Raw genomic sequence first — 27,324 nt, forward strand, 5'->3', positions numbered from 1 at the left:
GGAAGAACATTACTCAACAATGTAAATGAATGAACTGCTAATACAAAAACATAATCATACTAATTTTAAAAAGATAAGCATAATGTATACTGTATGACTTGACATAGATGCAGTTCTTGAAAATGAAAACTAAGCCATGGTGTCAGAAAGCAGATCAATGTTTACCTGGGCATTGAGAATGACACAATGAGAAGCAACGGTGAAGGATTACAAAGGGGCTTGAGGAAACTTCCGGATGATGAACACACTCATTGTTTTGGTTGTGATGAAGGTTTAACATGTGTATACACTGGTTGCTGTTATCTTCATGTACAGGGTCAACATCTTGTTCAGGTCTACTGTATTGTGGGGAGGGTCATGGATGGCCTCTTTTTCTCATCTGTAATGATGAAACAACTATAAATTTCTCTAATGGCAAATGATTTAGTAACTAATAGTAAATACCTGTTCTAAACAATAGAAATTTTGAAAAAATCATATTATGAATTCTATTTTGCACTGATAATAAACGTTTTGACATTAACAAATAATGAGCCATAAAATTATAACTGATACATTTATATTAAAATGAAGCAATTTGAATATCTAAAATGGTTTTATGTTTGAAAACATGTTAAATGAGCAACTCTGAAGTCCGAGTTGCCCAATAAGAAGAATTCTTTACTAACTTTTCATTTATTTTTCCAAGATGGCAGCTTCTTTGAAATAGCAAGATCAACTCTGTGAGCTGTAATTTAAGAGGCAAAATGGGAAACCACTGGAATCATGAAGGACACCTCAGATCAACTTTAGTGATTACAATTCAACATGGGATTTGGGTGGGGGAAAAAGATCCAAACCAGATCATTCCTCCCCTTACCCCTTCCAAATATTATGTTCTTCTCACATTTCAGAATACAATCATGAATTCCCTAAAGTCCTTCAAAGTCTTAACTCATTCCAGCATTAACTCAAAGTTTCAAAGTCCCAAGTCTCATCTGAGGTAAGGCTAGTCCCTTCTGCCCATGAGCCTGTAAAATAAAAACAAACAAACAAAAAAACAAATTAGTTACTTCTGAGAAACAATGGGAATGTATAGGCATTGAGTTAATACTCTCATACCAAAAGAGAGAAATCAGCCAAAAGAAAGGGGCTACAGGCCCCATACATGCCCTGAATCCAGCAGGGCAGTTATGAAGTCTTTTTTATTTATTTACTTTTTTTGAGACAGAGTCTCACACTGTCTTCCAGGCTGGAGTGCAGTGGTGCGATCTCAGATCACTGCAACCTCCGGCTCCCGGGTTCAAGAGATTCTCCTGCCTCAGCCTCCTGAGTAGCTGGGATTACAGGCATGCACCACCATGACTGGTTAATTTTTTGTAGTTTTAGTAAAGACAGGATTTCATTATGTTGGCCAGGCTGGTCTCAAACTCCTGACATCATGACGGGCCCACCTCAGCCTCCCAAAGTGCTGGGATCTTAAAGAGTCAAAATAATCTTTGACTCCATGCAAAGAGTGAGCTCCCAGAGCCTTGGGCAGCTCAGCCCCTGTTGACTTTGCAGGGTTTAGCCCCTACAGTTGCTCTCATGGGCTGGCAATCAGTGCCAATGGCTCTGTCAGGCTGAAGATTTAAGCTGCTGGTGGGTATACCATTCTGGGGTCTGAAAGACAGTGGCCCTTTTCTCACAGCTTCGCTAGTGAGAAATGAAATAGCCAGGGCCCACAGGGTAGTGGGACCCTGGGCCTGGCCCACAGGATTATTCTTTCCTCCAAGGCCTCTGGGCCTGTGATAGGAAGGGCTGCTGTGAAGAGCTCAGAAATGCCTTGGAGGCCTTTTTTTTTTGTCTTGGCTATTTCATTGTCTTGGCTAGGCAGTGCCTTAGTGCGGATTCTGTGTGGAAGCTCCAACACTAAATTTCCCTTCCGTGTTACCATAGTAGAGGTTCCCCATATGGGCTCCACCCCTGCATTAGGTTTTTGCCTAGATATCCAAGATTTTTCATACATGCTCTGAAATCTAGGTGGAGGCTCTCAAGCCTCAACTCTTGTACTCTGTGCACCCACAGGTTTAACACCACTTGGAAGCTGCCAAGGCTTACAGTTTGCACCCTCTGAAGCAGTAGCTCAAGCTGTACCTGGGCCTGATCGAGCCACAGCTGGGGCTGGAGTGGTTTAGTCTCAAGGAGCAGCGTCCCCAGGCCCCACAGGGTAGTGGGACCCTGGGCCTGGCCCACAGAATTATTCTTTCCTCCAAGGCCTCTGGGCCTGTGATAGGAGGGGCTGCTGTGAAGATCTCAGAAATGCCTTGGAGGCCTTTTTTTTTTCATTGTCTTGGCTATTGGCACTTGGCTCCTTTATGCTTACGCAAATCTCTACAGATGTTTAAATTCCTCTCCAGAAAATTAGATTTTCTTTTTTACTGCATAGCCAGGCTGCAAATTTTCCAAACTTTTGTACAGTCTTCTTCCCTTTTAAATATAAGTTCTACTTTCAGATAATCTCTTTATTCTTGCATAGAAGCATAGGTTGTTAGAAGCAGCCAGGACACTTCTTGAATACTTTGCTGCTTAGAAATTTCTTCTGTCAGATACCCTAAATTATCATTCTCAAGTTAAAAATTCCATAGATCCCCAGGGCATAATGCCACAAAATTCTTTGCTAACACATAACAAAAGTGACCTTTGCTCTAATTCCCAATAAGTCTCTAATTTCCATCTGAGGCTTCCTCAGTCTGGACTTCATTGTCCATATCACTATCAGCTTTTTGGTCACAACAATTTAACAACTCTCCAGGAAGTTTCAAATTTTCCCTCGTTTTCCTGTCTTCTTATAAGTCTTCCACACTGTTCCAACCTCTGCCTATTATCCAAAGTCACTTCCACATTTTCAGGTGTCTTTATAGCACTGCCCCACACCTCAGTACCAATTTTCTGTATTAGTTCATTTTGGCATTTCTGTGAAGAAATAACTGAGACCGGGTAATTTATTTAAAATAAGAGGTTTAATTGGCTCACAGTTCTGTAGAATGTACAGGAAGCATGGCTGCAAAGGGCTCAGAGAGCTTTTACTCATGGTGGAAGGGAAAGCCAGAACAGGAATCTTCACATGGCTGGAGCAGGAGGAAGAGAGAATAGAGAGAGCTGCCATGCACTTTTAAACAACCAGGTCTCACAAAAACTCATCCACTGTGGTGACCAAAGGGGATGGTGCTAAGCCATTAGAAACCACCCCCACAATCCAATCACCTCCCATCAGGCCCAACCACCAATGCTGCGGATTATAATTTGACATAAAATATTAGTGGGGACAGAGATCCTAACTATATCTGGGCCCCTCTCTGCTCCATGCCCAGGTAGATCTCCAGGTATTGGTAGCAACCGCTTGGTAGACTGAGCTGCCCCACCCTTCCTGCTCAGAGATTATGGTGCAGCACTGCCTGCTCTATTCCACACCCAGGGATATTTCTAAGCATTCAGATAATTTGCTTGCCTGAATTAGCAGTCTGAGCTGGCCCTCCCTTACTATACAGAGACCATGGTAAAGCAGGGCCCTCTCTACCCTACACCCAGACATATCTCCAGGTATGTAGATCATCCACTCTGTCAGATTAGAAGTTTAGACTGTCCCCACTTCCTCTGGCAGAGAACTTAGGGCCAAAGAGGTTTCCCAGCTCTATGCTTAGGTACACTGCTGGGCACTTGGTAATAACCTACTGGATTCTCTCTCAGTGCTGGTGCTCATACCTGACATCAGCGGACTTGTAGGTGGGCCAGCCTGGTTGGCCCCATCCATCTCTGCCCTCCACCTCTCTGGGGAGGAGCAGGGAACTCAGACCACTGTGACCTCCACAGATCAGCCCATTGACTAAGGCAACAGAGAACATCTCCTGGTAAACAATGGTCAAGTATATACTCAGCCACATTGGCCAAAGCCAGCTCTTACCCAAAAGAGCCATCTATTGTAGTGTAGGTCAAACTGCAGAGCCCATTACAAAACCCACTGAAAAATTGCATAGGACTTCAGAAGCAAAGCCAAAAGACCCTACCCAACATTCTCTAAATTCACATCCCCTAGGGAGGTAGGGGAAGGAAAGGTAAAGAAAAACCCATGTGGGCCAGGCCCGGTAGCTCATGTCTGTAATCCCAGCACTTTGGGAGGCTGAGGCGGATGAATCATGAGGTCAGGAGTTTGAGACCAGCCTGGCCAATGTGGCAAAACCCCGTCTCTACTAAAAATACAAAAAATTAGCTGGGCATAGTGGTGGGTGCCTGTAATCCCAGATACCCAGGAGGCTGAGGCAGGAGAATTGCTTGAACCCAAGAGGCGGAAGTTGCAGGGAGCCAAGATCGTGCGTGCCACTGCATTCCAGCCAGCCCAGGTGACAGAGTGAGACTCCATCTCAAAAAAAAAAAAAAAAAAAAAGACACACAGAAATATTATAGGAGAAAAAAAAGAAAAAAATTCTATCCATCTGAAAATAATTACAACCATTAGAATTACTCACATCCCCAGATGATAAGAAATCAGCACAAGAATATGGCACCGTGAAAAATCTGAAGGTAGTGACACCAGCAAAGTATTATACTAGCTGTTCATCAATGATCCCTAACCAAAAAGAAAACTCAAAAATAACAGATAAAGAATTCCAAGCATGGATTACAAAGAAACGCAATAATATCCAAGACAAGGCTGAAAGTCAACACACAAAAAATCTAACCAGTCTTTTAAACTAACTCAGTCAAAAATAAACCAAAAGGAATTTAAGAAATGAACAAAGTCTTTGAGAAATATGAGATTAGATGAGATCAAATCTATGAATTACTGACATTCCCGAGAGAAAAGGCAAAAAAGTAAACAACCTAAAAAACATATTTGAGAGAATAATTGAATAAAAGTTCCCTAATCTTGCTAGAGAGGTAGACATTCAGACACAAGAAATCCAGAAAACACTTGTGCCAAGACATATAGTCACCAGACTGTCCAAGGTCAATGCTAAAGAAAAAATCTTAAAGGCAGAAAAAGGCCAGATGACATACAAAGGGAAGCAAATCATGCTAACATCAGACTTCTCAACAGAAACCTTACAAGCCTGGAGAGACTGGGAGGATATTTTCAGCATTCCTAAAGAAAAAAAAATTCCAATCAAGAATTTTATATCCTGCCAAACTAAGCTTCAGAAGCAAAACAGAAATAAAATATTTCCCAACAAGCAAGCATTAGGGGAAATCCTTACCCTTAGGCCAACGTTACAAGACATCTTTAAGGAAGTTCTAAACATGGAAACAAAAGAACAATACCTGATACCATGAAAACATAATTAAGTACATAGGCCACAGACCCTACAGAGCAACCACGTGATAGAAACTACAAAGCAACCAGATAACATCTTGTAATATGATTAAAACCTTACATTTCAATAATAACCTTGAATGTAAATGGTCTAAATGCTACACTTAAAAGACACAGAGTTGTAAGTTGGATAAAGAAAGGAGATCTATCTTTTTGCTGTATTCAAAAGACCCATCTCACACAAAATGACAACTAGTATTAAAATAACGGGTTGGAGGAAGATCTATCATACAAACAGAAAATTAAAAATAGCAGGTGTCACTACTTTTATATCAGATGAAAAAGGATTTAAATCAACAGAAGTAAAAAAGGACAAAGTAAAAAAGGAAAAGAAGGGCATTACATAATAATAAAGTGTTTAATTCAACAAGATGATATAACTATACCAAATATATACACAGCCAATATTGGAGCAACCAGATTGATAAAACAACTACTTATCGACCTATAAAAAGGCTTAGTTATAAAATAATAATGGTGGTCTTTAGCACCACACTGACAGCATTAGACAGATCATCAAGGCAGAAAATTAACAAATCAATTCTGGACTTGAATTCAACACTTCACCAATTGGATCTAATAGATATATACAGAATATTTCCCTCATCAATGACAGAATATAAATTCTTCTCATCTGCACATAGAACCTACTCCAAGACTGACCACATGCTTGGTTATAAAGCAAGTCTCAGTAAATTCAAAAGTTGAAATCATACCAACCATATTCTCAGACCATAGTGGAATGAAAATAGTAATCAATATTAAGAATGTCTCCCAAAACCATGCAATTACATGAAAATTAAACAACTTGCTCTTGGATGACTTTTGGATAGACAATGAAATTAAGGCAAAAATCAACAAATTATTTAAAACAAATGAAAACAGAAACAATATATAAAAATCTCTGAGCTACAGCAAAAGTAGTGCTAAGAGGAAACTTTGTAGTGCCAAACACCCACCTCGGAAAGATAGAGAGATTTCAAACTAATAATTGAACATCATACACAGAAGAACTAGAGGAACAAGAAACAAATAATCCCAAAGCCAGCAGAAGAAAAGAAATAACTAAATTCAGAGCAGAACTGAATAAAATTGAGACCCAAAAATCCATACAAAGAATTGATGAAACCAAAAGTTGGTTACTTGGTAGGATAAAGATTGATACATCATTATCTAGATTAACAAAGAAACAGAAGATCCAAATAAGCACAACCAGTAGTGACTAAGGTGATGTTACAACTGATCCCACGGAAATACAAGAAGTCCTCAGAGACTATTATGAACACCTCTGTGTACACAAACTAGAAAATCTAGAGGAAATGAATACATTCCAGGCAATGTACAATCTCCCAAGATTGAATCAGGAATAAGCCTTGAACAGACCAATATTGAGTTCCAAAATTGAATTAAAAATACAATCCCATTTACAATAGCCACAAAAAATACCTAGCAATACACCTAATCAAAGATGTAAAAAATGTGTATAAGGAGAACTACAAAATACTAATGAAAAACATCATAGATAACACAAACAAACGGAAAGATGTTCCATGCTCATGGATAGGATGAATCAATATTGTTGAAATGGCCATATTGTCCAAATAATCTGCTGATTCGACACTATTTCTATCAAACTACTAATGTCATTTTTTACAAAATTAGAAAATATTATTATAAAATTCATATGAAACCACAAACGATCCCAAATAGTCAAACCAATTCTAAGCAAAAAGAACAAACCTAGAGGCATTATATTACCTCAGTTCAAACTATACTATAAGGTTACAATGATCAAAAAAGCATGGTACTGTTATAAAAACAGACATATAGATCAATGGAACAGAGTACAGCAGTAGTCCCCAAACTTTTTGGCACCAGGGACCAGTTTCAAGGAAGACACTTTTTCCACTGACCAGGGTTGGGTGTGGGAGATGGTTTCTGGAAGAAACTGTTCCACCTCAAATCATCGGGCATAAGATTCTCATGAAGAGCATGCAACTTAGATCCCTCGCATGTGGAGTTCACAATAGGGTTCAAGCTCCTATGAGAATCTAATGCTGCTGCTGGTTTGACAGGAGGCAGAGCTCAGGCAGTAATCCAAGTGCTGGGAAAGGCCTGTAAATATAGAAGAAACTTCACTGGCTCACCTAATGCTTAACTCCTTCCCACTGGTCTGTGGCCTAAGGGTTGGAGGCCCCAAGAGTAGAGAATCCAGAAATAAAGCCACCCACCTACAGCCCTCTGATCTTCCACAGCATTGACAAAAATAATAAATGTGAAAAGGACTCTCTCTTCAATACATGGTGCTGGGATAGCTGGCTAGCCATATACAGAAGAATGAAACTCAAACCCTACCTTTCATCATATATAAAAATGAACCCAAAATTGATGAAAAATTTTAATGTATGACTACAAACTATAAAAATCTTAAAAGAAAACCTAAGAAGCACCATTCTGGGTGCCAGCATTGGTAAGGAATTTATGACTAAGTCCTTAAAAGCAATTGCAACAAAACAAAATTTGACAAGCAGGATCTACTTAAACTGAGAGCCAAAGAGCTTCAGCAAAGATAGTTTCTTTTCAACAGCAAAATAAACTATCAATAAATAAACAGACAATCTACAGAATGAGAGAAAATATTTGCAAACTATGCATCTGACAAAGGTCTAATATCCGGAATCTATAAAGGACTTAAACAATTCAACAAGCAAAAAACCCCAAATAACCCCATTAAAAAGTAGGCAAAATATATGAACAGACACCTCTCAAAAGAAGACATACAACCAGCCAACAAACATATAAAAATGCCTAACATCACTAATCATCAGAGAAAGGCAAATCAAAACCACAATGTGATAACATCTCACACCCATCACAAGGGCTTTTTAATTAAAAAAAAAAGTCAGAAAACAAGAGATGCTGGCAAGGTTGTGCATAGAAAGGAATGCTTATGTACTGTTGGTGGGAATGTAAATTAGTTCAGTCACTGTGGAAAGCAGTTTGGAGATTTCTCAAGGAACTTAGAACTACCATTTGACTTAGCAATCCTACTACTGGGTATAAGAAAATACATTATTTTATTAAAAAGATGCATACACTTGTGTGTTTATTACAGTACTATTCCCAGTAGAAAAGACATGGAATAAATCTTGGTGCTCATCAATTGCGTATTAGATTTTTTTAAAAAGTGGTACATATACACCATGTAATACTTCATAGCTATAAAAAATAACAAAATTATATTCTGTGCAGCAACATGTATGCAGCTAGAGGCCATTATCCTGAGTGAATTAACACAGGAACAGAAAACTCCAGCCTGTGAGATCACCCTTGGGGACTCTTTGAAGCTGCAGGGGTGGAGCTACCCAAAGCCTTGGGAGCCCACTCTTTGCAGCGGTGTATCTTGGATGTGGAACATGGAGTCAAAGGAGGTTATTTTGGAGCTTTATAATTTAATGACTGCCCTGCTGTGTTTCAGATTTGTGTGGGGCCTGTAGCCTCTTTCTTTTGGCTGATTTCTTCATTTGGGAATGGGAATGTTTACCTAATGCCTATATCCCCATTGTATCTTAGAAGTAAATAACTTGTTTTGATTTTACTGGCTCATGGGTGAAAGGGACTTGCCTTATCTCAGATGAGATTTTGGAGTTTAGACTTTTGAGTTAATGTTGGAATAAATTAAGTCTTTGGGGGACTATTAGGAAAGCATAATTGTATTTTGTAATGTGAGAAGGACACGAGATTTGGGGAACCAGGGGTGGAATAAATAGTTTGGATATTTGGATATTTGTCTCCACCGAAATCATATCATATCATATCACCCAAATATCATGTTGATATTTAATCCCAATTTTCGAGGTGGGAGATGTTTTGGTCATGTGGGCAGATCCCTTAAGACTTGGTGCTGTTCTTGTGCTGTTGAGTTCTTGTTAGATCTGATTGTTTAAAGTGTGTGGCACCTACCCTACTCTCTCTCTCTCTCTCTCTCTCAAACTCTCTTTCTTTCTCTCTCTCTCTCTCACTCCTGCTTTCACCACATGATTTTCCTGCTCCCACTTCACTTTCTGCCATGATTGTAAGCTTTTTGAGGCCCTCACCAGAAGCTGAGCAGATGCTGGCGCCATGCTTATATGGCCTGCAGAAGTGTAATCCAATTTAACCTCTTTTCTTGATCAATTACCCAGCCTCAGATATTTCTTTGTAACAACTAAAGAATGGCCTAAAACAGGTACACATGGACAGAAGTATGGCAAGAATAGACACTGGAAGCTACTAGAGAAGGAACAAAGTGAAGCAAAGGTCACAAAACTAACTATTGGGTGCTATTCTCACTGCCTGGTGATGGGATCATTTATACTCCAAACCTCAACATCACACAATATACTCATGTAACAAAACTTTAGCATCACACAATATACTCATGTAATAAACAATACCCCTTGAATCTAAACTAAAATTTGAAAATTTAAAAAGAAAGTCAAATTAAAAAATTAACGATTCAGTGATAATCATGTTCAAAATAACACATTGATGGAATAGTGAGTCTTATTATAATGACCTAATATTCACTAGAAATGAAATATCAAAATGATAATTGACATTTAGAAATCTATAATCATAATTCAATTATTATAGCATACTGACTTTTTATAAATATAACATGTCAGAAAGTGCCAATATAATTATTTGTTAACAAGAAAAACTGATAAAATAATGGAAGTGCTTTTTATTAAAAATATGTAATGAATTTTATTCATCCTGTGAATGTCTGTGTGGTTTTATTTTTTAGACACTACAAAAAGCATTTATGTGATCTTTTTAATTTTTTTGACGTCTCAAAAATAATATTGTATAATATTACTGCTTTCAAAATCATATTTAACACCCTGACCTAATGCATTATATGCTTAAGTATTATGCAGCTGTCAATATACCTAAAAAATTAAATGTAATATATGTGATCCAAAGGTAAAATAAGTCTAATCTTCCTTTGGCTATAAACAAATAGAGAATAATAATTATTGAAGAATGTTAGAATGTGATCCATTAGCATTTAAATAAAAATATATGTGACTGATTTTATGATTAAAAACAATTGAGTTTATATAAGAAATTTTTCTTGATAAAAGTCCTTCTGTCTTGTAATTGATTACTAAGATATTTTCTGATAAACCCAAGCTCCTTTGAGAGTTGACTGTCCACCATCTTTTCTACAAAATAAATATTTTATAAACAAACAATTTTTAAACATAATCTCTCCTCATCTGAACTCCTCTATTTATTTCAATAATACTACCTTTCTTCCAGAAATCCAGTCTCAAAATACAGAGTGCTGTTCATTTTTGTCTCCTATTAGTGGCACCATAACTAATTCTGCTGTTTAACTTACTTGTGAGTCACTCACGTTCTGCCAATTGCGTCAGTCATACTGCAGCAGGCCCCTGCTGACCATATGACTTCCCAGCCTCAAACCATTTAAGTAAATTCCAATATCTATGAGATCTTGTCCAACATTTTTACTGGGATTAAGGCCTTCCAAGATCTTTTCTCTGGAAATCATCAAGACACTCAGAAGGTTCAGAACCCTGGCTAATGGCAGAAAAAATTCCTATAGACTAAATTATTAGTGTCTCTGATCATTTTCCCATCTTCTTTCAGAAGGTCTAGCTTGAAGTGATGGCAGTTTGCAAGGCACCAGATGTATTTGAATATCCTGGTCTTTTGCTAACAAGTCTCCAATGTCAGTGAATATGTGATGTGAATCCAAAAAGACAATTAGCAGAAGACTGTTTTGCTGTCACCTCTCCAGGATCCTTAACATCCTAGCCTCAGGGGAATATTCGCACAGCTCTCCTCCACAGTTCAACTCAACTAGTTCCATATATCAAATCATACCTAATTAATAATATTATCTATAAAGTAAGGTGAATCATAAATATTTATTAGAGCTTACAGTTGGGCACTGTCCTTAGAGTAATCACATAAATAACAATACTCTTAGTCATTGTGTGAGTTCCAATTATTGTCTTTAAAGAAATTGTGGTTGGGGAACTTTAAGTAACATGTCAAAGATCATAAACCTAGGTAGTGATGGAGTCAAGATAATAATTTAAGTGTGTCAAACTCTAAAACTCCTTTTCCTTCAAATTACTCTATACGTGTATTTTCTTCTATTTTAATTTATTCTAAAGGTATCAGATGATATGCTGGAAAATATACAACAATAAGGCTACTACTATAACACCACCACAAAAACAAAGTCTAGCTAATAGTTTGGTACCATTTGTCCCTTCAGAAAAGTTTAGATAAAAATTACATTTTATTTAACTAACTTATCTATATATGATGACAATGATATGAATACTCTGATTATAATTATTTCTTACTTTCTCTTATTCTTTCACACTCCCTCTGTTTGTGTAAACATTGGCATCGTTGTTCATTTTTCACCAGAGGCCATAAGTCAATTGAATACTGAAGCATAGATTTTGAATTAGATTGTTTTCACTTCATTATTGCAAAAGAGGGTTCTTTAGCTGTGAAATGGATATACAAATTCTTCTAAACCACCAATCAGGAAAAATATACTGCAAATTTTTCTTAAGTGAGGGATAATCGTGATGCTTTTCTTCATCATATTTCTTAAATCAATTTCCTTTTCTTCCTCTTGCATGACCACCATTACCAATTTTAATTCTTGTAGTCTGTTACCTAAGTTATTTCACTACCTCTAAATTGGTCTTCCATCTCTAGCCTTCCTTCAGAATTTCTTATGCATGAGGCCAACCAGAATTTTTTAAATGATTTCTTATACTACTATATTTCCCAAACTTGCCATTACTCTTTACTATCTTTTCCTGAAGGGTAAAGGCCATTTAACATTCATTTGTCTATCTAGCCACATTTGATCTAAGCCAAAAGGTGGAGAATCAATGTATTCAGACCAACAAAAACACAGGAATAATATTCCCATGTGTCTTCTTTTATATATATATTTAAGGAACAGATGAATAAATACGTGAATAAAAGTGTTTTATATACAGAAATGCCGTACATCAAATGCATGTAGTATTTAATTATCCTTTTACAGTTTTCTAATACTGTTACGACTAATTTGAGGAAAAAGAAAGCAAATCTGCCTAGCGGATAAAATTTGAATGTGTCGTGCATTTTCACGCCATGTGGATACAGTCTTGACCTGCAATTGTGAGACCACATTCACATACAATAAGCACGCTTATGGAATTTAAAACTGTGCCAAAAAATCTTTGATAATAATCCCATAAAAGGTGTAATATAATTCCCCTCTCCCTAAGAATGAATTGAACTTAGTGCCTTGATTCTATTCTAGCAGATAGAATATGATGAAAGTGACAGTGTGTGACTCCAAGACTAGCTTATAAAAGGCAGTGTGGTTTCCACCTTGCTCTCTCTATGTTCACTCACCCTGGAGAAAGCCAGCTGCATAAGGACACTTAGGCAGCTCAGTGGAGAGGACCATGAGGTAAGAAACAGATCTCCAGGCAATGGCCTGTGAGGAACTCATGTCACCTGACAACGTCCATGTGAGTGAGCTTGGAAGCAGTTTTACCAAACTCAGTCAAATGTTCAAATGATTGCAATATCAGCCAACACCTACATTGCAGTTTCATGGGAGACCCTGAACCAGAGCTGTCCAAATAAGCTTTTCTGTTTTCCCAACCCATGGATATAGTGAGGAAATAAATGTTTATTGTTTAAGCCATTACGATTGGGAATAATTTCTTATATAAAAATAAATAACTAATGGAGCCTCTGGGGGTAGATTTTATTTTAAACTGAGTGTATGGGAAGATATAAGGAATATAGTCAGAAATAATTGATCTGTTCCCTCTATTTTTTACTTGCAGAAATTAACAATCATTATATCAAGAACGTAGCAGCATTTGCATGATGTATTTGGGTTGCAAAATAGAAAACACAGCTCAGACTTCATCATGATCATCATTACCTTTCTTAAAAAATATTTAAAATATTTTCACATAATGCTTTTATGAGAGCTTTGTGAAACCATTGAGTGACGTATCCTAGCTTCTTAGGGACTCAGAAAATACGGAATTTCCTGTGCCACAAGCACTGTGCATGTAATCTTTACTTTTTTCCTTATTTTAGTAAAATAAACCCTATATTGTCAATTGGTTATTTATAGTGAATTATATTTTCACAAATGACATATATGTTTTTGTGGTATATATGAACTTGATGGTTCTGTGATTAATATTACAATGGGTTTATAAGCATGCATTCAAGCTAAAATACTACCCTTTTTCTCCTTTCATGTCTTTTTATAATAACATTGAGCTTAAATTACATATTATATTTTCTTTTATATTACACCAGGTAAAGACAAAACAACTTCTTAGAACATGTAGATATTATTACAATTGGCACAATAACTTTGTAAAGAGTGAGTAAAGCTGTAAAATGAGATAGGCTCTTTAGTCGACATGCTGTTTTATATGTATATTTATAGAAATAGATATTAATAATATTTCTATATTTCAGTACTTTTGCCAGAATAATAAAACAAAATAACTAAGTTTTTTTTTTAGAGAAAGTGTGCACATAAAGAGTTTCAGTATTCTTTTACAAGGCATATTAAATATAGCAGTGATTTTTTTTTCATTCTTATTTTAGACAATTGCATTTTTGAATTCTCCTCTTATGGAAATGTTAGTCTAACCAATAATATTCAAAAAGGAAAACTAATCAGCCTTATGGAAAGAGACAGCTTGTCATTCTCCACTTTCCGTATCTACATTAATCTGGTTTTAATTTGGCATGGTTCTTCTATTTATCCAGGGACTGGGGCTTGCATTTTTTTTTTTTTTTTTTTTTTTTTTACTTGTGAGGAAACTGTAAATATGTTCATGTGGCATATAGTAAAGTGGCAAGTTGTATGCAGCAAGAAACTCCCAACTATGGGAAAACTCCACCCTGTGTGCTGTAGGGTGACTATATATAGGTTTGTTTCATTGTTTTTAATTTGCATATCTTCTGTCTGTCCTTAAATTAGATGCAGTATCTTAATAATTTCACTTGAAACTCAAAGCCAAGATTTTGCTGTGTGAGGAAGTTTCTGAATAAGACATCAAGTTTCTAGCTATCAGAGGATAATTTATTGATACTTGTCAAAAGGAAGTATCAGTCTAACAGAAATCAAGACAAAAGGAATGCCTGATGAATTTTCTTTGAAGTGCCTTTTATAAAAGTCCTTGGTAATACATATTGATGAACTCCAAATTGTCTTGCCTGAAGGGAAAAGAAAGTAGACTGCTTTACACTGTCTTATAAATATTCATCAAAAGAACAAGACTTACGTTTCCAGGCATGAGGTGAATGATTACGGTTGTATGATTGCCTTGGAATCTGGATAATTAGTAGAACAGCCGTTGACAGAGAATTTTAAACTTGGTACGTTTCTTGCCTTCACTTTATTTGGAGTCAGAAATAAAGCTTCCTATACCTAAGGTAAGCAGTTTTAGGGGATGAAGAATTGATATTATCAAGTTCTAGCCATTGGTTGGTTTACTATCTTTTTAGCTCAAACTTAAAACAAAAATAACTGGTTTTGCTTTATTTTTATTTATTTATTATTTGGTAATTCATTTTTGTTCTAATGAAACAGTACCACTCTTATTAAGGATGATTTGTTAGGCTATATGTCTTAAGACCTGAAGACTGTAAAATGATAGGATGAATCCATCTAAATGGTCAGACAGAATAGTTTTGTGTGACTGTTTTTTCGCATGGTATTATTGTTGTCATTTTGCTTATTCATTTTGGACTGAGAAATTAACTTTGTGTTTCTTTTGCTTATTGAATCCATGGTGATTAAAGATCCAGCTTGATTAAATGGACATGGAATTTTTGATGTTTGGAAAATAAGTATTGTTCATACCAAAAATCAGAAATTATCTATCATTGTGTAACTAGTTGCACATTTCTCCTAACCCTTGTTTTATAAGTCATCCTCTAAACTGTTAAGAGGAAAATAATCCCTTCTCTGGAAACTTTATCCTTTACAGTGTTTAGCACCTAAATGCAATTAAGCAAACATAATATCCTCTTTGAAGCAAAATAGTTGCTCAGCTTAAGTAACTGAAACTAATTATCTCTTTTGAATGAAAGACATATTCGGCAAGTGTTTGAAGAATGTTTCATTCATGTTGAGCAGAAATTAGCACTTATATTGGCGTTACAGGCAGAGGAGCACTCAACATGCTGTATCCATCAGTTCATACCCATATGTAGACCTACAAGTAAGAAAGGGGAACTGAAATTGACATGTGTCTAGGAGTAAAATGTGATAAAACAGAATGAATTTTTAAATAAGAGAAAGACAGGTTGAATAAATGATTCTTCTAGAAAATGTTTAAGTGTTATCTAAAAACTGTCCACTTATTGCAAGGGAAATTTTACTGCTTCAAACACCTTGGCCAGAAACATGCAGAATTTTAATACCCAGCAGCATTGACCTGTGGTAAATGCGGGAGATGACAATGATGGTGATGAGGGTATTGGTATTCTTGAAAAAGTAACTGAATAGTTCGGCAAATAAAATTAAATGTTTTTCAGAAGCAAAGGAATCATCTTGTACTCTCCCACTTTTCTTTTTTTTCAATATTGCACTTTGTTTAATGTGCTTATAATTTATCTCATTCAGAATCTATGAAACTATGTTTCATAGTTTCATAGTTTCTCATTCAGAAACTATGAAAAATAGTTTAGAAAAATAGTTAGAAAAAAGGCTCTTATAAGGCATATGGTGTCAGCAGTCTGGAACACTTAAATTGATCACATAGAATACCTAGATAAATTCAACATGGGATAGAAACAAAGCAAGAACCGTCTGGAAACTGAAGTGTTTTGTCTCTGAGGAAATCTATTATTTTTATTTTTTTTCAAAAACATCACTGAGAAATTTACTAGCTATAATATCGTTTATATACCATTTTTTTCAAGCATCTGAGGAAAAAATCTCCATTTAAAATGCAAATGGAAAAATGCGGGAAAATGAGCAGGGCAGAAAAGGAGAATTGACAGTTAAATATTTAAAATTTTGCATTATTGGGCACATTAACCTGAATTTTTGTAATATCAAACACAGCCTCACAGTATGCAATCAATGGTTTATAAAAACATTTTAATGAAAATATTTCAAATGTCTATATGCAGAAAACCACAAAAGAAAGGCTACTATCTAAAAATAATAGCTATAATTAAAATTTTGAAACTATGGGATAACCCAATACTTACTAAACCACAGCCACAGCTGGATTTGTTTTAGGACACTTTGTCTGCCCAGAGTACAACATCTTAAGAATGAGACAGAATTTACAATTGTCACTGGGAGGGCCTATGAGGAAAGAAAAGTGACTGTAAGTTAAAGACTAACTTACAAAACTTTCCTTGGTGCTGACTGAAATGACTCATGTTTTACTGAGTGGATTTTTGAAGAAAGTAACAGCTTCCAGTGTTTTCAGTGGTAGGAGCCCACTAGGGTGCAGATGAGACCTGCACTCATGAAAGGCAAGTATAGATAGTCATAAAGCATGAAGAAACAGTTGACATCACCCCCTTCCCATTAAATTATTTCCAATAAATACAAATGTAAATACTGTAAGTTGTCATTTGTTTATCAGGGAAGAAAGGAATGATAAAAATTTTAAGCTGGCATGTTTAGAGTAAACAGGCACTCATATTTCATGTTTATCAGAGTGAAAATTGATGCAAATTTTTCAGTAAGTATAAAAAGAAATCATATTCTTCCAGCAAGAAAGTTGACTACTAGACATTTATCAAAAGAAAATGAATAGGAAATTGTGTTAGGGTATATATTGTAGGCATGTTTATATAACATTATAGAAAAATACTAGAAACAACTCAAATGATTAATAGTGAAAGACTGAGTAAATGCATCATATTAAACCAGACAGTTGTTCAATATTTAACCATTAAAATATTTTATATATTTTATTTATATTTACATTAAAATTATATATTAGGTGAGAAGAGGATATATATGCGTGTACATAGCTCTATCTATCTATCATCTATCTAAATGTCATCTATCATCTATATTATATAGATGGTGTTATGGGTTGAATTGTATTCCTCCACAATTCCTATATTGAAATCCTAACCCCCAGTACCTAGAATATGACTATATATTTAGAGACCTATCTCTAAAAAGGTACTGGAAATATCTTTAACAATCTTTTTAGAAGTCTTTAAAGGGGTAATCAAGGTAAAATGAGGTCATATGGAAGGGCCCTAATTCAGAATGACTGGTGTCTTTATAAGAAGAAATTAGGAAACACACAAGTACTGAGGGAAGACTGCATGGAAACATAAGGAGAAGATGGCCATCTGCAAACCAATGAGAGAGGCTTCAGAAGAAACCAATCCTGTTGAAGCCTTGCTCTTGGACTTTTAGCCTTCAGAATTGTGAGAAAACGACCTTCTGTTGTTTGAACCACCTAATCTGTGGTACTTTGTTATGGCAGCCATGGGAAGCTAATACAGATACTTACCTCTTGATATAGATATAGATATAGATATATTTTTCTTGGTAATCTGTGCTTTCTATTTTTTTCTAACGTAAATACATACCATTTATATAATTTTAAAATATGCAGGAAATAAGAAAAAGCTGCTAGACTATGTTAGTTTTGAAACACTGAATATTTCGAATAACTTTCTCTAGAAACTCAATTAAGAATTAGGAAGAAAACACCAAATGTATCTAATCGTTCACAGGTAGTTTTGCCTAGAAGTTAATTTCTGTAAGTTTGATAACTGTCATTTCTTGCTACAGATGCAATCAAGCAATATCTGATTCAAAATAGTTTTAATCACAATAACCACGCCAGAGCTGACTAGTTGAAAATAAGTGGGGTGACATATTTTGTGCAAAGATCCTAAGTTTTTAGTCAGTAGGGGCTTTGTGTCGTGGAACTTTCTACTCTCCATAGCACCTAGCAAAATTCTAGACATGAATTCATTCTTCATAAATGCTTTTTGACTGGCTTATTCAAAAAGTGAGAAAGAAGAACGATTTTGTAATAATTGACTTTCGTACTTTATTAATTGGTGCATGTATTCATTGTAGTAAGATATAACTAAAAATCTTCAGGTTGTTGATTGCAAGAAGCTACCTATCAACATAGAATCAAGGATATGTCAGTTTTTCCCTTAAAAAATGAATAAAACCCAGAGTATAATTTGCCCTGGAAATGTCAATATCAGCAGTGTGATAGAGGACACAGAAGTGACAATCAAACTGTACTCAGTATGGCCATTTATTAAAAGTTTGGGGGGCCTAGTGCATGGTGTATTTTTGGTTCTATAGGATAACTCAAAGTAATCTCTTCTGAATCCAACATATTCTCTAAAATCCCTATATGCATGTAAATAAATGTAGCTCTATCTATAAAAAACGTAAATAAGTTTCAAATTTTAAAACTTACAAATTTTCAGAAAACACACCAGTGATGGCTCAGGGAAACTATTTCAGATGAGGAAAATTATTTTCTTGATATTTGGTTATCTATTTTAACACAAGACTCTTGATAACAATATATAATTGTTTAGGACCCATTAGCTTTTTACCTCAAATATTGTATAATCGCTTCAGTTAATTATAAAAAATATGGTTTCCATTTTATATTCACACATTAAAAACCTGTGAATGTTCACTTCCAGAAAAAAAATGTAAGGTATTTTGCTTTATATCTAAGATATTTTGCTTCTATATATTCTATATATAAAGATATATTCTATATCTTTCTATGTGGGTGTCATCTCTGTAGAGTCCCAGTCTTTCTAATCTTACTTGTTTTTCAAAAACCCATTCAACACTTACAGTGTCATTATGAGAAAAAGATGAAAATTTGTGCTTTCTTCTAAGATAATAAGTGTAGAGAAATTTATTTTAAAACGCAAATCATATTACAGGTAAAATGTGTATCAATAAAACCATATTATCTTTACATGACACAGAAAACCATTATGTTTCTCTGTATTTGCTTCTTGTCTTTAGTTTTTATTGACTAAGCCTGGTTGTACCTCAGCCAGCTGATAAGTGTTCACCATCTTACTTCCATTTTGACTCTTCTTTGTCTGAACTCTGTTTCCCTACTCTCTGTCTCCGAACAGTTACCTGTACTGATTTCAACCTTCAACCCGATATATTTTTTAGCCACTCACAAAGAATTTTAAGAATTCATACAACTGAGAGCTTCTGCCAGACATGCTGCAAAAGATGTTAGAAATATATTAAATCAAGACGTATTTCAAAAAGGCCTGCACATTTTGACTGCATTAGTCGATCATAAGAAAGCTGCCTACATCGTAAACACACTCTCCCAGAAACTTTAGTACAGGTGCGGCTTTAGTAAGTTCAGATGTATAAATGCTAAAGCTTATGTAAACATTCACTTGAAAGCATCATTATTTACATTTGATAACCAGTTATAGGTTTTCATGATTTTAATGAATTTTTTACATTAACTTTTGGCTTTAGTCTCTCTAATTGAAGATGACAAACTATTAAAGCAAAAATTAAAAAACTGTATTATTCAAAATTCAAAAATCTAAAAAAAGTAAAGTAATTAGACCTAATTGAACTTTCAAATGCTGATTTAAAAATACATTTGTAGTATTACACTTTTGAAGTTATTAAGGTGTAAAAGTGTACTAAGACTTTTGGCACACTTTGAATTTCAATATTCTTCATTAAAAATTGATTTTAAAAAAACCTAAACAAAGAAAAATAGGACCATATTATACCTTCTTCACTATCCTTCAAAAATTGCTGAAAATTTTCCTGCAGTACAATGTCACTTATCTTCAATCATCTAGAGAATGAATGCCAGGGAGTTCAAGGGAGCAGCCTCAGGTCATGGAGCTGGTTCATGAAGGAAAAGATTCCCTGGGCTGTCACTCCATTTCTGTTCTCACTACCTAAATGGAGTAAGTCAATAAGAATTATGGACTTGATATTTTTATACTGGTGCCTGACATACCTAATCTCTCCCTTGACTAAAGTTGCCCAATCCATGAACCTCTGCTCAGAATAGTATCATCAGGCACTTCCTTTGCATAAAACATGGCTTTTGTTTGGACTGCAGTAAAGATCCATCCTAAGAGCAATATCGCCCTTAGCCTGCAAATGGGGCCTTGCACTGGGCTTTGTGCTCCAGAGACTGTGTTCTAACCCTCTGCTGCATCATTCCCCATAGGGAAGGGAAGTGTAGGAAGGTGTTTTTAGGGCCTGGAGAATGAGCCGTGATACCAACTTTGGTACTCAACACAGAGTGGGTAACTGCTAAATGTTGATTTGCAAAGGAAAAAAGCTTATTTTCCTTCATAGATTTTTACACGTATTCAAAGATTTATTGTGGTCCTAATCATAAGTTATTATTTTTTTTCCTGGCTTTTGTCTTTGAACTTTCTTGGTCTGTCTATTGTGCTTGCTTTGAAAATGTTAGGATCTGTGTCCCGTTCTCACAGATATTTTACCCAGTCGGTGACATTTTCTTATGTATTCATAAACCTATATCCTTCTACGCATATACTTATATGATTTTATATACATGGGGTTTTGCCTTCTTTTGTCTATTTTGAGAGATGAAAATAACCCTTGCCTTTGGGAAAGAATAAGTTGGACTTGTATATATTAGTAAGAACCTAGAGAAGACTACCTAAAATTAGTGTGAAGGACTGTGAAAGATATGAATAAGACTAAAATATAATTATGTATTAGATATAGAGAATATGCTGGTAATGTGAAAAAAATACCAGAAAACATGGTTTGTGAGTTCAAAATAGAACATCTGAACTTTCCAAAACTGTGTATTACTGGTTATTGAAAAATCTCATATTGTTTATTTACATAAATTGCTTTCACATTTTTTTCTTGAATTATATTTAACTATGTTATGCCAATTTTTCTTTTACTTTCTGTCTCTCTCTCTCTCTATATATATATACATATATATACACATATATATATACACATATATATAATATATATATTTTGTAAGACTTCAAGGCTTCCTAATTTTTTCAGTTACTGTCATGTGTATCCCTCACTTAACAATAGGGATATATTCTGAGCAATGTGCCATTAGGTGATTTCATCATTGTGTGAACATCATAGAGTATATTTACACAAATCTAAATAGTATAGCCTATCATACACCTAGGTTATATGATATAGCCTATTACTCCTAAGTTACAAACCTGTACAGCATTTTACTGACGGAATACTGTGGGCAACTGTAACACAATGGTAAGTATCAGTGTATCTAAAGATAGAAAAGGTACAGTAAAAATGTGACATAAAATATAGAAAATAGTACACCTGCATTAGTCAAGGTTCTCTAAAGGGAGAGAACTAATAGGATATATGTGTATATATGAAGGGGAGTTTATTAGGAAAATTGACTCACATGATCACAAGGTGAAGTCCCACAATAGGCCATCTGCAAGCTGAGAAGTAAGGGAGCCAGTTCAACTTCCAAAACCTCAAAAGTAGGGAAGCCGACAGTGCAGCCTTCAGTCTGTGACCAAAGGCCCAAGAGCCCCTGGCAAATCACTGGTGTATGTTCAAGAGTCCACAAGCTGAAGAACTTGGAATTTGATGTTTGAGGGAAGGTATCATACAGCATGGGAGAAAGATGAAGGCCAGAATACTCAGCAAGGGAAGTCTCATTCCACTTTCTTCTGCCTGCTTTATTCTAGCCGTGCTGGCAGCTGATTAAATGACGCCCACCCAGATTGAGGGTGGGTCTGCCTCTCCCAGTCCACTGACACACATATTAATCTCCTTTGGCAACACTCTCACAGACACACCCAGGAACAATACTTTGCATCCTTCAATCCAATTAAGTTGACATTCAATATTAACCATCACAACATCTATATAGAGCACCTTCCATGAATGGAGCTTACAGGACTGAAATCTGTTCTGGGTGAGTCAGTGAGTGAGTAAGAAGTAAATGTGAAAGCCTAGGTCATTACTGTATACTACCATAGACTTTATAAACACTCTACGCTAAACTTATAAAATATATTTTTCTTTCTTCAATAATAAATTAATCTTACTGTAACTTTTTTACCTCTACACTTAAATTTTTTTTAACTTTTGACTCTTGCAATAACACTTTAAAACAAACACATTACACAGCTGCACAAAATATTTTTCTTTTTTGTATCCTTTTTAGTAAGCTTTTTCTTATTTTATTTTTTACTTTTTAAACTGTTTTGTTAAAAATTAAGACACAAACACACAGCTTAGGTTTACACAGGGTCAGGATCATCAATGTCACATCTTCAAGGACGATAACACGCATAGAGCCGTCATCTCCTCTGATAACAATGACTTTTCACTGGAGCCTTTCGGAAGGTGGAGGTTGAGAGGAGAGAGAGGATCAGGAGAAATAACTAATGGGTGCCAGGCTTAATACTTGGGTAAGGAGATAACCTGTACAGCAAACCCCCATGACACAAGTTTACCTATATCACAAACCTACACTTGTACCGCTCAACTTAAAAGTGAAAACAACAAAAAAAAGACCTTTTCTGGAATACCTCCTGAAAGACCTGCCTGAGGCTGTTTACAGTTACCTTGTTTTTTCAAGTAGGAGGAGTATACTCTAAAATAATGAAAAAAAGTATGATCTAGTAAATGCATAAACCAGTAGCATAGTTCTTTACTATCATTATCAAGAATTATGTAGTGTACATAATTGTATGTGCTATACTTTGATAAGACTGATGGCTCTGTAGGTTTGTTTACACCAACATCACAGACACCTGAGTGACATGTTGCACACTGACATTTCAATGGCTACAATGTCACTAGGTGATAGGAATTATTCAGCTTCATTATAATCTCATGAGTCCAAAGAAGTATATGTGGTCCATTGTTGACTGATACATTATTATGTGCACATGGCTGAATTAAACTTAGTCCAGTCCATATTAAATTCCGTCTCATACTCAATACAGATTCCCCAGGACAGGTTGAAGGTGCTTAGAATTGGGGAGGGGATGGGATCTACTCTTTCTCTCCTCTTCCTACTTTAGTACCTTGGCCTGGAGAGAGATCTCAGCCAGGCTCTGGGTCATTTCCTTTTCTGGATTTAACTATTCAAAAGTTGGGGCCAGAGATACAGGAAAGTGGAGGCAGAGATCTTATTTATCAAAGTGTATGTTGGCATAGAAATTATCCCTGATCACTCCTCCAGTTAGACCTTGTTCAGTCTGATGTTAGTGGTCTTTGCAGAGGATACTATATACAGTTTCCTCCAAAAAGTACTCAAGTCATTCCATCTTTCCTGTCATAAGAGAATATTCCATAGGGAGGGGAGGCTTAGGTACTCTTTAGTCCTTCCAGAAGCCATGCAAAAAACAAAAACCCTCAGTCTAGTTGTGAGGTTACTTTGCTTGGTTTGGTAGCCCCCTGTTCAGCCTTCTGCATCCTTCCAATCCTCTAAACTCAATGATTCTTTCCTTGGAGGAAAGGGCACTACCTGGTCTTATTCTGTGTCATCGAAAGGCTGTGAAGAACTGGAAAGGAAGTTTATGCATCTTTTACTTCTCAGGGTCTCTATAACATAGTCCTCTCATGCCCTGCTGATGCAGATTTCTCCAAGGAAACTCTGACCTTTAGAAATCTATAAACTAAAAGAAGTTTCCAATTGAGTTCATTACATGTCTAAATTAAAGGGGACTACATAGAACTGCTTTCCTAAAAATCGGTAGAAAATTTTGCTTTCTATTACCTTTTGCCCTATTCAAAACATATCCTAAGCATTGCCATCTGTTTGAAAAACATAAGTTTTTGAATCTCAGCAATGTGTTGACCTTAATCTACTTAACTACTACATGATTACTGCTTTTCGAATAGCTAGAGAGTCATTCACCCCCTCGCCCAACCAGCACGGAATGTTTGTTCCAAAATACTATCACAGTAGTGTCTCACATTAGCTGAACATAAACAACTGGAAAGGAAATAATTTGGGATGAATAATCATGCATAGCATACTGATGATGGAGTTGGGGGATGGTAGAGTGTTATGTACTAGGAAAGGATAAAGAAAATGTCCCAGAAGTGGTCAACTAGACGAATCATTGTTTTGCATGTAGTGGGAAAGGAAAGGGGAAATAATGTCTAATTGTCTAATAGTGGAAGGTTTTATATATATATAAACAATTATACAATATAATTCTAAACACATAAATACACGTGTATGTATATATATTTATATTTATAAATCTATCTACATTTCTATGCATACTGATGTTTATAAATCTATCTCATTTATGTATCAGCGAGCTGGATATGCTTATATCAGGCCTGAAGAACTGTTGTGGATTGATAAAAACAGTTGGATTGATGGCTGCTAGATTTCAAGAACTGGGCTATAAATAATGTATATAAACATACCATACAACCCCACATTTGAGAAGCATGGCATTAAAGCTACAGAGTGGAGGTGAGAGAGTCTACATATTGTAGGATGTGAACTGTCCTGAGAAGATCAGTTTTATTCTTTGAAGAATAGTAAACAGAAAACAAATAAACAAAAACATGAAGTGGGAAATCTCTGCAATACATTTTAAAAGAAAGAAAAGAAAATCTACTTTGAAGGCTGATAGGGGAGTGAAACTGAAAATTATTTACTTCAAAAACCAGAATCAATTTTTAGATAGCTATGAGGCAAACTTAAATTTGATGAAAGAAGACATGGCTTTAATAAAACAGAAGCAGAAAACTACAAGGGCTGAATAATCATAGATAAAATTCCAACATGATGAGATAGAGAAGGAGGTACATAAATGATGTAAGGATTGTAAGTAATCCAAATGTTTAATAATCAATGTAACTGTTTATTAGTATCAATAAATAGCATAAATTAAAAAGAGAAATGCTAGCAATTTGGAGAATAAGTTTGAGAGCTTTAGTAAAGAGAAATAAATAGTGAATAGGTCAAAATTTATTCCAAGAGAACTGGAAAGAAAAAGAGCAAAAGTAAGCATGTAAGAATTTCAGGAATTCCTAAAAGAGAAAATAAAACAATTGGAATAATAATCAAAATAAAAACATAATTCACCTGTAAATATATATATATAAATATATATGTATATGTCTCTAACTTAATGAGGTTACAAAATTTAATCATATACGTATTTCAGGAAAAAGTAAGATATTTAAACATAAATATATTCTTGCAAAACTCTGAAATTCAAAGGTAAATAATATTGCCATAGGCTCCCATCAGCAGGGAATAACCCAACCTATGAAGAATAAAAAGTTGAAAGGAAGGAAGAGAAGAAGGAAGAGAGGGAGGAAGGCAGGGCAAGAAAATTGAAAGGGGAAGAGAAAGAAGGAAAATTTAAAGGGGGTGGGAAGAAAAACAAGGCTGGAATTTGATGTTTCTGTAACATTAAATGATCAAAGAAACTGAATAAACATGTACAAAGTCTTGATGGGAAAAACTGGGGCTCTTGAATTTTGCAGGCAGTCTGATTTATTTTTAAGTGTGAAGGCAAACCCTAATTTTCAGAAAAGCAAGAGGTTAAGACAAATCTCCATCTATCTATCTATCTATCTGTCTATCTGTCTGTCTGTCTGTCTGTCTATCCATCCATCCATCCATCCATGTAGTAACATCCACTATTATTGTCTTAGTCTGACTGGGTAGCCATATCTAAATACCATTGACTGGATGGCTTAAACAACAGAAATTTATTTCCCACAGTTCTGCAGCTGAGAAGTCCAAGATACAGGTGCTGTCCCATACAGTTCCTGGTAAGGGCCTGTTTCCTGGTTTGCAGGTGGATGCCTTCTTGTTGTCTTCACGTGATGGAAAAAGAGAGAGTGTTGTTCTCTCTTCCTCTTCTCCTAAGGTCACTAATCCCATCATTCGGGTCCCACCCTCCTGACCTCATCAAAATCTAATTACTTCCCAAATGCCCCATGTCCAAACACCATCACATTGGGGGTTAGGGTATCAACCAGTGAATTTGGGAGGAGTATAAACATTCAGTCCATAACAATTACCCACCCCAAAAATCACTTAAAAATGCATTTCAAATGAGTGAAGAGGAATGATAATTAGGAAGGAAATAATAAGAATACTGTCATATTAAGAAGTATAATTTAAGTATTAAAACAAGTTAGAGATAAATGTAAGCCTCTAAATTATAATTATAAATCTAGCTTTGATAACAAAGTAAGCAAAGTAATATGCTTGAAAGATAGTATATGATGTAAAATATTTTAGTGATTAGCTTGGTGTAAAATTCCAGATTACCTTAGGGAAGGCCTATATGATTTCAGAAAGCAATGAAATGGTAATAATTATCTTGCTTACATTGAAACTTCTTAGAAGCTACCGTTTTATTATTGACTGGTTGATTTATAAAGTTTTGTTAAAAAATTTTTTGAAAATTTAAATATAATTAACAATAGGCTAAAATCAAGATATACACTATTCAGATAACTGGTAATGATATATCTGTCCATATAGCCCTAATTAACACAAACTATAAAAAACATGTAAACAAAACAAAACAAAATATTATATTATGATAGATGTAATTGGACTTGCAGCTCACTGCAACCTCTGCCTCCTGGGTTCAAGTGATTCTCCTGCCTCAGCCTCCAGAGTAGCTAGGATTACAGGCATGTGCCACCATGCCCAGCTAATTATTGTACTTTTAGTAGAGATGGGGTTACACCATGTTAGCCAGGTTGGTTTCCAACTCCTGACCTCAAGAGATCTGCCCACCTTGGCCTCCCAAAGTGCTGGGATTACAGGAATGACCCACCACATCTGGCCTGGACTTACTTTCTTATTAAAAAATAAAGTTGCTCGAGTTAAAAAATGTAAGTCCAATTATATTTTTATTAGAAAAGACATGCCCCCAAAAAAGTCACA

General features: G+C 35.5%; 1 long non-coding RNA gene across 10 annotated transcripts in view; it reads right to left on the reverse strand.

Moving 5' to 3' along the window:
• The window catches only part of LOC129059995 (uncharacterized), a 148,552-nt gene that overhangs the window by 21,952 nt on the left and 99,276 nt on the right, over window positions 1-27,324 (reverse strand). For 8 of the 10 annotated variants that reach the window (XR_010140270.1, XR_010140266.1, XR_010140268.1 and 5 more), the window contains 3 exons: window positions 2,995-3,089; window positions 860-1,010; window positions 166-379 (listed from right to left, as the gene is read on the reverse strand). This is a non-coding gene — a long non-coding RNA (uncharacterized LOC129059995). The remainder of the gene's footprint in view (window positions 1-165; window positions 380-859; window positions 1,011-2,994; window positions 3,090-27,324) is intronic. The other 2 variants (XR_010140269.1, XR_010140264.1) reach the window with 1 other exon arrangement.

Source organism: Pongo abelii, chromosome 5 (assembly GCF_028885655.2).
Source record: "Pongo abelii isolate AG06213 chromosome 5, NHGRI_mPonAbe1-v2.0_pri, whole genome shotgun sequence".
Lineage (NCBI taxonomy): Eukaryota > Metazoa > Chordata > Mammalia > Primates > Hominidae > Pongo > Pongo abelii.